Raw genomic sequence first — 14,108 nt, forward strand, 5'->3', positions numbered from 1 at the left:
AACGTAGAAATGACCATAACTTTCACACTGGTTGCAATTATTCGTTTTATATGATGGAAAAGCTGTTGTATTTATATCGTATTTTATGTTTCTGGCATTGACTTCTTAGGACGTAACTATTCGATCTGGTGGAGCAACGCCCTGGAGTGAAGCCTAGGTTGCCCGGAACGTAGAAATGACCATAACTTTCATGCTGGTTGCAATTATTCGTTTTATATGATGGAAAAACTGTTGTATTTATATTGTATTTTATGCTGCTGGCGTTCACTTCTTAGGCCCTAATTATTCAGTCTGGTGGAACAACGCGCTAGAGTGAGGCCTAGGTTGCCCGGAACGTAGAAATGACCATCACTTCCATACTGGTAGCAATTATTCGTTTTATACGATGGAAAAACTGTGGTATTTATATTGTATTTTATGCTTCTGGCGTTGACTTCTAAGGCACTAACTATTCGATCTGGTGGAGCAACGCCCTAGAGTGAAGCCTAGGTTGCCCGGAACGTAGAAATGACCATCACTTTCACACCGGTAGCAATTATTCGTTTTACACGATTGAAAAACTGTTCTATTTATTTTGTATTTTATGCATCGGGCGTTGACTTCTTAGGCCCTAACAATTCGATTTGGTGGAACAACGCCCTAGAGTGAATCCTAGGTTGCCTGGAACGTACAAATGACCATCACTTTCACACGGGTTGCAATTATCCCTGTTATAGGACGGAAAGACTGTTGTATTTTTATTGTATTTTATGCTTCAGGCGTTGACTTCTGAGGCCGTTGCCATTCGATGTTGTGGAAGATCGCCATAGAGTGAAGCCTAGGTTGCCCGGAAAGTAGAAATGACGTTAACTTTCATACTGGTTGCAATTATTCGTTTTATACGATGGAAAAACTGTTGTATTTTTATTGCATTTTATGCTTCCGGCGTTGACTTATAAGGCCCTAACTATTCAATCTGTTGGAGCAACGGCCTAGGGTGAAGCCTAGGTTGGCCGGAACGTAGAAATGACCATAACTTTCATACTGGTTGCAATTATTCGTTTTATACGATGGAAAAACTGTTGTATTTATATTGTATTTTATGCGTCTGGCGTTGACTTCTAAGGCACTAACTATTCGATCTGGTGGAGCAACGCTCTAGAGTGAAGCCTAGGTCGCCCGGAACGTAGAAATGACCATCATCTTCAAACTGGTTGCAATTATTCCTGTTATATGATGGAAAAACTGTTGTATTTATATTGTATTTTATGCTTCGGGCGTTGACTGCTAAGGCCCTAACTATTCAATCTGTTGGATCAACGCCCTCGAGTGAAGCCTGGGTTGCTCGGAATGTAGAAATGACCATAACATTCACACTGGTTGAAATTATCCGTTTAATACGATGGAAAAGCTGTTGTATATTTATTGTATTTTATGATTCTGGCGTTGACTTCTAAGGCCCTAACTATTCGATCTGGTGGAGCAACGCCCTAGAGTGAGGCCTAGGTTGCCCGGAACGTAGAAATGACCATAACTTTCATACTGGTTGCAATTGTTCGTTTTATACGATGGAAAAGCTGTTGTATTTATATCGTATTTTATGCTTCTGGCGTTGTCTTCTTAGGCCGTAACTATTCGATCTGGTGGAGCAGCGCCCTGGAGTGAAGCCTAGGTTGGGCGGAACATAGAATTGGCCATCACTTTCAAACTGGTTGCTATTATTCCTGTTATACGATGGAAACACTGTTGTATTTTTATTGCATTTTCTGCGTCGGGCGTTGACTTCTAAGGCCCTAACTATTCGATCTGGTGGAGCAACGCCCTAGAGTGAAGCCTAGGTTGCCCGGAACGTAGACATGACCATCACTTTCAAACTGGTTGCAATTATTCCTGTTATATGATGGAAACACTGTTGTATTTTTATTGCATTTTATGCTTCGGGCATTGACTTCTAAGGTCCTAACTATTCAATCTGTTGGAGCAACGCCCAAGGGTGAAGGCTAGGTTGCGCGGAAAGTAGAAATGACAATAACTTTCACACCGGTAGCAATTATACGTTTTATACGATGGAAAAACTGTTTTATTTATTTTGTATTTTATGCTTCGGGCGTGGACTTCTAACGCCGTAACTATTCGATCTGGTGGAGTAACGCCCTAGGGTGCAGCCTAGGTTGCCCGGAACGTAGAAATGACCATAACTTTCACACTGGTTGCTATCACTCGTTTTATATGATGGAGAAACTGTTGTATTTATATTGCATTTTATTCTTCTGGCGTTCACTTCTTAGACCCGAACTATTCGATCTGGTGGAGCAACGCCCTAGGGTGAAGCCTAGGTTGCCCGGAACGTAGAATTGACCATAACTTTTACACTGGTAGCAATTATTCGTTTTATACAATGGAAAAACTGTTCTATTTATTTTGTATTTTCTGCTTCGGGCGTTGACTTCTAAGGCCCTAACTGTTTGATCTGGTGGAGCAACGCCCTAGAGTGAAGCCTAGGTTGCCCGGTACGTAGAAATGACCGTAACTTTCACACTGGTCGCTATCATTCGTTTTGTACGATGGAAAAACTGTTATATTTATATTGTATTTTATGCTTCTAGCGTTGACTTCTGCGGCCCCAACTGTTCGATCTGGTGGAACAACTCCCTAGAGTGAAGCCTAGGTTGCCCGGAACGTAGAAATGACCACAACTTTCACACTGGTTGCTATTATTCGTTTTATACGATGGAAAAACTGTTATATTTATATTGTATTTTATGCTTCTGGCGTTGACCTCTGAGGCCGTTGCTATTCGATGTGGTGGAAGAACGCCATAGAGTGAAGCCTAGGTAGCCCGGAACGTAGAAATGTCCATATCTTTCGCACTGTTTGCAATTATTCATTTTATACGATGGCAAGGCTGTTGTATTTATATTGTATTTTATGCTTCTGGCGTTGACTTCTTTGGCCCTAACTATTCGACCTGGTGGAGCAATGCCTCAGAGATTAGTCTAGGATGCACGAAACGCCGAAATGATCATTACTATCACGCTTGTTGCAATTATTCCTGTTATACGATGAAAAGACTGTTGTATTTTTATTGTATTTTATGCTTCAGTCGTAGACTTCTAAGGCCGTAGCTATTCGATATGTTGGAGCACCGCCCTAGAGTGAAGCCTAGGTTGCCCGGTACGTAGAAATGACCACTACTACCACACTGGTTGCAAATTATTCCTGCTATACGATGGAAAAACTGTTGCATCTTTATTGTATTTTATGCTTCTGGCGTTGACTTCTAAGGACCTCACTATTCGATCTGGTGGAGCAACGCCCTAGAGTGAAGCCTAGGTTGCTCGGTATGTAGAAATGACCATAACTTTCACACTGGTTGCAATTATTCGTTTTATACGATGGAAAAACTGTTGCATCTTTATCGTATTTTATGCTTCTGGCGTTGACTTCTTAGGCCGTAACTATTCGATGTGGTGGAGCAACGCCCTGGAGTGAAACCTATATTGCCCGGTACGTAGAAATGACCACTACTATCACACTGGTTGCAAATTATTCCTGTTATACGATGGAAAAACAGTTACATCTTTATTGTATTTTATGCTTCTGGCGATGACTTCTAAGGCCCTAACTATTCGATCTGGCGGAGCAACGCCCTAGAGTGAAGCCTAGGTTGCTCGGAATGTAGAAATGACCATAACTTTCACACTGGTAGCAATTACTCGTTTTATACGATGGAAAAACTGTTGTATTTATATTGTATTTTATGCTTCTGGCGTTCACTTCTTAGGCCCTAACTATTCGATCTGGTGGATCAACGCCCTAGGGTGAAGCCTAGGTTGCCCGGAACGTAGAAATGACCATAACTTTTACACTGGTAGCAATTATTCGTTTTATACAATGGAAAAACCGTTCTATATATTTTGCGTTTTATGCTTCGGGCGTTGACTTCTAAGGCCCTAACTGTTTGATCTGGTGGAACAACGCCCTAGAGTAAAGCCTACGTTGCCCGGAACGTAGAAATGACCACAACTTTCACACTGGATGCTATTATTCGTTTTATACGATGGAAAAACTGTTATATTTATATTGTATTTTATGCTTCTGGCGTTGACCTCTGAGGCCGTTGCTATTCGATGTGGTGGAAGAACGCCATAGAGTGAAGCCTAGGTAGCCCGGAACATAGAAATGTCCATACCTTTCGCACTGTTTGCAATTATTCATTTTATACGATGGCAAGGCTGTTGTATTTATATTGTATTTTATGATTCTGGCGTTGACTTCTTTGGCCCTAACTATTCGACCTGGTGGAGCAATGCCTCAGAGATAAGTCTAGGATGCACGAAACGCCGAAATGATCATTACTATCACGCTTGTTGCAATTATTCCTGTTATACGATGAAAAGACTGTTGTATTTTTATTGTATTTTATGCTTCAGTCGTAGACTTCTAAGGCCGTAGCTATTCGATATGTTGGAGCACCGCCCTAGAGTGAAGCCTAGGTTGCCCGGTACGTAGAAATGACCACTACTACCACACTGGTTGCAAATTATTCCTGCTATACGATGGCAAAACTGTTGCACCTTTATTGTATTTTATGCTTCTGGCGTTGACTTCTAAGGACCTCACTATTCGATCTGGTGGAGCAACGCCCTAGAGTGAAGCCTAGGTTGAACGGAAAGTAGAAATGTCCATAACTTTCATACTGGTTGCAATTATTCGTTTTATACGATGGAAAAGCTGTTGCATTTATATTGTATTTTATGCTTCTGGCGTTGACTTCTTGGGCCCTAACTATTCGATCTGGTGGAGCAACGCCTTAGAGTGACGCCTAGGTTGCCCGGAACGTAGAAATGACCATCACTTTCAAACTGGTTGCAACTATCCCTGTTATATGGTGGAAAAGCTGTTGCATTTTTGTGGCATTTTATGCTTCGGGCGTTGACTTCCAAGGCCCTAACTGTCCAATCTGTTGGAGCAACGCCATAGGGTGAAGCCTAGTTTGCCCGGAAAGTAGAAATGACCATAACCTTCATACTCGTTGCAATTATACGTTTTATACGATGGAAAAGCTGTTGTATTTATATTGTATTTTATGCTTCTTGCGCTCACTTCTTAGGCCCTAACTATTCGATCTGGTGGAACATCGCCCTAGGGTGAAGCATAGGTTCCTGGAACGTAGAGATGATCATAACTTTCACAGTTGCAGCAATTATTCGATTTATACAACGGAAAAACTGTTCTATTAATTTTGTTTTTTATGTTTCGGGCGTTGACTTCTAAGGCACTATCTACTCGATCTGGTGGAGCAACGCCCTAGAGTGAAGCCTAGGTTGCCCGGAACGTAGAAATGACCATAACTTTCACACTGGTAGCAATTATTCGATTTATACGATGGAAAAACTGTTCTATTTATTTTGTGTTTTATGTTTCGCCCGTTGACTTCTAAGGCCCTAACAATTCGATCTGGTGGAGCATCGCCCTAGGGTGAAGCCTAGGTTGAACGGAAAGTAGAAATGTCCATAACTTTCATACTGGTTGCAATTATTCGTTTTATACGATGGAAAAACTGTTGTATTTATACTGTATTTTATGCTTCTGACGTTGACTTCTAACGCACTAACTATTCGATCTGGTGGAGCAACGCCCTAGAGTGAAACCTAGGTTGCCCGAAACGTAGAAATGACCATTACTTTCACCCTCTTTGCAATTATTCATTTTATACGATGAAAAAGCTGTTGCATTTATATTGTATTTTATGCTTCTGGCGTTGACTTCTTGGGCCCTAACTTTTCGATCTGGTGGAGCAACGCCTTAGAGTGACGCCTAGGTTGCCCGGAACGTAGAAATGACCATCACTTTCAAACTGGTTGCAACTATCCCTGTTATATGGTGGAAAAGCTGTTGCATTTTTGTTGCATTTTATGCTTCGGGCGTTGACTTCCAAGGCCCTAACTGTCCAATCTGTTGGAGCAACGCCCTAGGGTGAAGCCTTGTTTGCCCGGAAAGTAGAAATGACCATAACTTTCATACTCGTTGCAATTATACGTTTTATACGATGGAAAAGCTGTTGTATTTATATTGTATTTTATGCTTCTGGCGTTCACTTCTTAGGCGTTAACCATTCGATCTGGTGGAACAACGCACTAGAGTGAAGTCTAGATTGCCCGGAACGAAGAAATGACCATCACTTTCACACAGGTTGCAATTATTCATATTATAGGATGGAAAACCTGTTGTATTTATATCGTATTTTATGCTTCTGGCGCTGACTTCTTAGGCCCTAACTATTCGATCTGGTGGAGCAACGCCCTAGGGTGATGCCTTGGTTGCCCGGATAGTAGAAATGACCATAACTTTCATTGTGGTTGCAATTATTCGTTTCTTAGGATGGAAAAACTGTTGTATTTATATTGTATTTTATGCTTCTGGCGCTGACTTCTTAGGCCCTAACTATTCGATCTGGTGGAGCAACGCCCTAGGGTGATGCCTTGGTTGCCCGGATAGTAGAAATGACCATAACTTTCATTGTGGTTGCAATTATTCGTTTCTTAGGATGGAAAAACTGTTGTATTTTTATTGTATTTTATGCTTCTGGCGTTGACTTCTGTGGCCCTAACTATCCGATCTGTTGGAGCAACGCCCTAGAGTGAAGCCTTGGTTTCCCGGAACGTAGAAATGACCATCAGTTTCAAACTGGTTGCAATTATCCGGTTTATACGATGGAAAACCTGTTGTATTTATATTGTATTTTATGCGCCTGGTGTTGACTTCTTGGGCCCTAACTATTCGATCTGGTGGAGCAACGCCCTAGAGTGAAGACTAGGTTACCCGGAACGTAGAAATGACCATCACTTTCAAACTGGTTACAATTATTCCTGCTTTACGATGGAAAAACTGTTGTATTTTTATTGCATTTTATGCTTCTGACGTTGACTTCTAAGGCACCAACTATTCGATCTGTTGGAGCAACGCCCTAGAGTGAAGCCTACATTGCCCGGAACGTAGAAATGACCATAACTTTCACACTGGTTGCAATTATTCGTTTTATACGATGGAAAAACTGTTGTATTTATATTGTATTTTATGTTTCTGGCGTTCACTTCTTAGGCCCTAACTATTCGATCGGGTGGAACAACGTCCTAGGGTGAAGCCTAGGTTGCCCGGAAAGTAGAAATGACCATAACTTTCATACTCGTTGCAATTATACGTTTCATACGATGGAAAAGCTGTTGTATTTATATTGTATTTTATGCTTCTTGCGCTCACTTCTTAGGCCGTAACTGTTCGATCTGGTGGAACATCGCCCTAGGGTGAAGCCTAGGTTTCCCGGAACGTAGAGATGACCATAACTTTCACAGTTGTAGCAATTATTCGATTTATACAATGGAAAAACTGTTCTATTAATTATGTTTTTTATGTTTCGGGCTTTGACTTCTAAGGCACTAACTACTCGATCTGGCGGAGCAACGCCCTAGAGTGAAGCCTAGGTTGCCCGGAACGTAGAAATGACCATAACTTTCACACTGGTAGCAATTATTCGATTTATACGATGGAAAAACTGTTCTATTTATTTTGTGTTTTATGTTTCGCCCGTTGACTTCTAAGGCCCTAAAAATTCGATCTGGTGGAGCATCGCCCTAGAGTGAAGCCTAGGTTGAACGGAAAGTAGAAATGTCCATAACTTTCAAACTGGTAGCAATTATTCCTGTTATACGATGGAAAAACTGTTGCATTTATATTGTATTTCATGCTTCTGGCGTTGGCTTCTTAGGCTCTAACTATTCGATCTGGTGGAGCAACGCCTTAGAGTGACGCCTAGGTTGCCCGGAACGTAGAAATGACCATATCTTTCACACTGGTTGGTATTGTTCCTGTTATACGATGGAAAAGCTGTTGTATTTATATTGTACCTTATGCTTCTGGCGTTGACTTCTAAGGCCCTAACTATTCGATCTGGTGGAGCAACGCCCTAGGGTGAAGCCTTGGTTGCCCGGATAGTAGAAATGACCATAACTTTCATAGTGGTTGCAATTATTCGTTTTATAGGATGGAAAAACTGTTGTATTTATATTGTATTTTATGCTTCTGGCGTTGACTTCTGAGGCCCTAACTATCCGATCTGTTGGAGCAACGCCCTAGAGTGAAGCCTTGGTTTCCTGGAACGTAGAAATGACCATGACTTTCAAACTGGTTGCAATTATTCGTTTTGTACGATGGAAAAACTGTTGTATTTATATTGTATTTTATGCTTCTGGCGTTGACTTCTAAGGCACTAACTGTTCGATCTGGTGGAGCAACGCCCTAGAGTGAAGGTTAGGTTGCCCGGAACATAGAAATGACCATAACCTTCACACTGGTGGATATTATTCATATTATAGGATGGAAAACTTGTTGTATTTATATTGTATTTTATGCTCCTGGTGTTGACTTCTTAGGCCCTAACTATTCGATCTGGTGGAGCAACGCCCTAGAGTGAAGTCTAGGTTGCCCGGAACGTAGAAATGACCATCACTTTCAAACTGGTTACAATTATTCCTGTTATACGTGGAAAAACTGTTGTATTTTTATTGCATTTTATGCTTCGGGCGTTGGCTTCTAAGGCCCTAACTATTCAATCTGTTGGAGCAACGCCCTATAGTGAAGCCTAGGTTGCACGGAAAGTAGAAATGTCCATAACTTTCATACTGGTTGCAATTATTCGTTTTATACGGTGGAAAAGCTGTTGTATTTATATCCTATTTTATGCTTCTTGCGCTCACTTCTTAGGCCCTAACTATCCGATCTGGTGGAACATCGCCCTAGGGTGAAGCATAGGTTTCCCGGAACGTAGAGATGACCATAACTTTCACAGTTGTAGCAATTATTCGATTTATACAACGGAAAAACTGTTCTATTAATTTTGTTTTTTAAGTTTCGGGCGTTGACTTCTAAGGCACTAACTATTCGACCTGGTGGAGCAACGATCTAGAGTGAAGCCTAAGATGCCCGGGACGTAGAAATGACCATAACTTTCACACTGGTTGCAATTATTCGTTTTATACGATGGAAAAGCTGTTGTATTTCTATTGTATTTTATGATTCTGGTGTTGACTTCTTAGGCCATATCTATTCGATCTGGTGGAGCAACGCCCTAGAGTGAAGCCTAGGTTGCCCGGAACGCAGAAATGACCTTCACCTTCAAACTGGTTACAATTATTCCTGTTATACGATGGAAAAACTGTTGTATTCTTATCGCATTTTATGCTTCGGGCGTTGACTTCTAAGGCCCTAACTATTCAATCTGTTGGAGCAACGCCCTAGGGTGAACCCTAGGTTGCCCGGATAGTAGAAATGACCATAACTTTCATAGTGGTTGCAATTATTCGTTTTATGCGATGGAAAAACTGTTGTATTTATACTGCATTTTATGCTTCTGGCGTTGACTTCTGAGACCATAACTATTCGATCTGTTGGAGCAACGCCCTAGAGTGAAGCCTTGGTTTCCCTGAACGTAGAAATGACCATGACTTTCGTACTGGTTGCAATTATTCGTTTTATACGATGGAAAAACTGTTGTATTTATATTGTATTTTATGCTTCTGGCGTTGACTTCTAAGGCACTAACTGTTCGATCTGGTGGAGCAACGCCCTAGAGTGAAGCTTAAGTTGCCCGGAACATAGAAATGACCATAACCTCCACACTGGTGGCTATTATTCGTTTTATTCGATGGAAAAACTGTTATATTTATATTGTATTTTATGATTCTGGCGCTGACTTCTTAGGCCCTAACTATTCGATCGGGTGGAGCAACGCCCTAGAGTGAAGCCTAGGGTGCCCGGAACGTAGAAATGACCATCACTTTCATACTGGTTGCAATTATTCGTTTTATACGATGGAAAAACTGTTGTATTTATATTGTATTTTATGCTTCTGACGTTGACTTCTAAGGCACCAACTATTCGATCTGTTGGCGCAACGCCCTAGAGTGAAGCCTAGGTTGCCCGGAACGTAGAAATGACCATAACATTCACACTGGTTGCAATTATTCGTTTTATACGACGGAAAAACTGTTGTATTTATATTGTATTTTATGCTTCTGGCGTTCACTTCTTAGGCCCTAACTATTCGATCGGGTGGAACAACGCCCTAGGGTGAAGCCTAGATTGCCCGGAAAGTTGAAATGACCATAACTTTCAAACTGGTTGCAATTATTCCTGTTATACGATGGAAAAACTGTTGTATTTATATTGTATTTTATGCTTCTGACGTTGACTTCTAAGGCACTAAGTATTCGATCTGTTGGGGCAACGCCCTAGAGTGAAGCCTAGGTTGCCCGGAACGTAGAAATGACCATAACTTTCACACTGGTTGCAATTATTCGTTTTATACGATGGAAAAACTGTTGTATTTATATTGTATTTTATGCTTCTGGCGTGCACTTCTTAGGCCCTAACTATTCGATCTGGTGGAGCATCGTCCTAGGGTGTAGCCTAGGTTGCCCGGAAAGTAGAAATGTCCATAACTTTCATACTGGTTGCAATTACTCGTTTTATACGATGGAAAAGCTGTTGTATTTATACTGTATTTTATGCTTCTGACGTTGACTTCTAACGCACTAACTATTCGATCTGGTGGAGCAACGCCCTAGAGTGAAATCTAGGTTGCCCGGAACGTAGAAATGACCATTACTTTCACACTCTTTGCAATTATTCATTTTATGCGATGGAAAAGCTGTTGCATTTATATTGTATTTTATGCTTCTGGCGTTGACTTCTTGGGCCCTAACTATTCGATCTGGTGGAGCAACGCCCCAGGGTGAATCCTAGGTTGCCCGGGAAGTAGAAATCACCATTACTTTCATACTGGATGCAACTATCCGTTTTATACGATGGAAAAACTGTTGTATTTATATTGCATTTTATGCTTCTGGCGCTCACTTCCAAGGCCTTAACTATTCGATCTGGTGGAAGAACGCACTAGGGTGAAGCCTAGGTTGCCCGGAACGTAGAAATGACCATAACTTTCACACTGGTATCAATTATTCGATTTATACAACGGAAAAACTGTTCTGTTTATCTTGTGTTTTATGTTTCGCGCGTTGACTTCTAAGGCCGGGCAATCTGGGCTTCACCCTACGGCGTTCCTCCACTAAATCGAATAGTTAGGGCCTTAAAAGACAACGCCAGAAGCATAAAATACAATATAAATACAACAGTTTTTCCATCGTATAACAGGAATAATTGCACCCAGTGTGAAAGCGATGTTCATTTTTAAGTTCCTGCCAACCTAGGCTTCACTCTATGGCGTTAGTCCACCAGATCCAATAGTTAGGGCGTAAGAAATCAACGCCAGCAGCATAAAATATTAAATAAATAGAACAGCTTTTCCATTGTATAAAACGAATAATTGCAACCAGTATGAAAGTTATGGTGATTTCTACGTTCCTGGCAGCATACGCTTCACTAATGGACGTTGCCCCACCAGATCCAATAGCTAGGAACTTAGAAGTCGAAGCCAGAAGCAGAAAATACAATACAAATGCAACAGTTTTTCCATCGTATAGCATGAATAATTGCAACCAGTGCGAAAGTAATGATCATTTCGACGTTTCGGGCATCCTAGACTTAACTCTGAGGCGTTGCCCCACCAGATCGAAGAGTTAGGGCCTTAGAAGTCAACGACAGATGCATAAACTACAAAATAAATACAACAGCCTTCCCATCGTATAAAACGAATAATTGCAACCTGTGTGAAGGTTATGGTCATATCTACGTTCCGGGCAACCTAGGCTTTACTGTATGGTGATGCTCCAGCAGATCGAATAGGTAGGGCCATAGAAGTCAACGCCCGAAGCATAAAATACAATAAATATACAAGAGTTTTTCCATCGTATAACAGGAGTAATTGCAACCAGTGTGAAAGTGATGGTCATTTCTACGTTCCGGGCAACCTAGGCTTCACTCCAGGGCGTTGGTCCACCAGTTCCAATAGTTTCGGCCTAAGAAGTCAACGCCAGAAGCACCAAATACAAAATAAATACATCAGTTTTTCCATCGTATATAACGAATAATTGCAACCAGTGTGAAAGTAATGGTTATTTCAACGTTCCGGGAAACCTAGGCTTCACTCTAGGGCGTTGCTCCACCACATCGAATGGCTACGGCCTTAGAAATCAACGCCAGAAGCATAAAATACAATATAGATACAACAGTTTTTCCATCGTATAAAATGAATAATTGCAAGCATTGTGAAAGTAATGGTCATTTCTACGTTCCGGGCAACCCAGGCGTCCCTCTAGGGCGTTGCTCTACCACATCCAATAGCTACGGCCTTTGAAGTCAACGCCAGAAGCATAAAATGCAATATAAATGCAACAGCTTTGCCGTCGTATAAAATGGATAATTGCAAACAGTGTGAAAGTGATGGCCATTTCTACGTTCCGAGCAACCTAGGCGTCACTCTAGGGCGTTGCTCCACCAGATCAAATAGTTAGAGCCTTAGAAGTCAACGCCCGAAGCATAAAATAAAATAAAGATACAACAGTTTTTCCATCGTATAACAGGAATAATTGCAACCAGTTTGAAAGTGATGGTCATTTCTACGTTCCGGGCAACCTAGGCTTCACTGTAGGGCGTTGCTCCACCAGATTGAATTGTTAGGTCCTTAGAAGTCAACGCCAGAAGCATAAAATACAATATAAATACAACAGTCTTTCCATCGTATAACAGAAATAATTGCAACCAGTGTGAAGGATATGGTCATATCTACGTTCCGGGCAAGCTAGGCTTCACTCTTGGACGTCGCGCCACCAGATCGAATAGCTAGGACCTTAGAAGTCAAAGCCCGAAGCATAAAATACAACAAAAAATCAAGAGATTCTCCATCGTATAGCAGGAATAATGGCAACCAGTTTGAAAGTGATGGTCATTTCTACGTTCCGAACAACCTAGCCTTCACTCTGGGCTGTTTTGTCCACCACATCGAATAGCTACGGCCTTATAAGTCAACGCCTGAAGCATAAAATACAATAAAAATGCTACAGTCTTTCCGTCGTATAAAACGAATAATTGCAACCAGTGTGAAAGCGATGGTCACTTCTACTTTCCGGGCAACCTAGCCTTCACTCTAGGGCGTTGTTCCACGAGATCGAATAGTTAGGGCCTTAGAAGTCAACGCCAGGAGCATAAAGTACAATAAAAATCCAACAGATTTTCCATCGTATAACAGGTATAACTGCCACCAGTGTTAAAGATATGGTCATATCTACGTTCCGGGCAACCGAGGCTTCACTCTAGGGCGTGGTTCCACCAGATCGAATTGTTAGGTCCTTAGAAGTCAACGCCAGAAGCATAAAATACAATATAAATACAACAGTCTTTCCATCGTATAACAGAAATAATTGCAACCAGTGTGAAGGATATGGTCATATCTACGTTCCGGGCAAGCTAGGCTTCACTCTTGGACGTCGCGCCACCAGATCGAATAGCTAGGACCTTAGAAGTCAAAGCCCGAAGCATAAAATACAACAAAAAATCAAGAGATTCTCCATCGTATAGCAGGAATAATGGCAACCAGTTTGAAAGTGATGGTCATTTCTACGTTCCGAACAACCTAGCCTTCACTCTGGGCTGTTTTGTCCACCACATCGAATAGCTACGGCCTTATAAGTCAACGCCTGAAGCATAAAATACAATAAAAATGCTACAGTCTTTCCGTCGTATAAAACGAATAATTGCAACCAGTGTGAAAGCGATGGTCACTTCTACTTTCCGGGCAACCTAGCCTTCACTCTAGGGCGTTGTTCCACGAGATCGAATAGTTAGGGCCTTAGAAGTCAACGCCAGGAGCATAAAGTACAATAAAAATCCAACAGATTTTCCATCGTATAACAGGTATAACTGCCACCAGTGTTAAAGATATGGTCATTTCTACGTTCCGGGCAACCTAGGCTTCACTCCAGGGCGTTGGTCCACCAGTTCCAATAGTTTCGGCCTAAGAAGTCAACGCCAGAAGCACCAAATACAAAATAAATACATCAGTTTTTCCATCGTATATAACGAATAATTGCAACCAGTGTGAAAGTAATGGTTATTTCAACGTTCCGGGAAACCTAGGCTTCACTCTAGGGCGTTGCTCCACCACATCGAATGGC

The sequence above is a fragment of the Calliopsis andreniformis genome, unplaced genomic scaffold, assembly GCF_051401765.1.
Source record: "Calliopsis andreniformis isolate RMS-2024a unplaced genomic scaffold, iyCalAndr_principal scaffold0014, whole genome shotgun sequence".
Lineage (NCBI taxonomy): Eukaryota > Metazoa > Arthropoda > Insecta > Hymenoptera > Andrenidae > Calliopsis > Calliopsis andreniformis.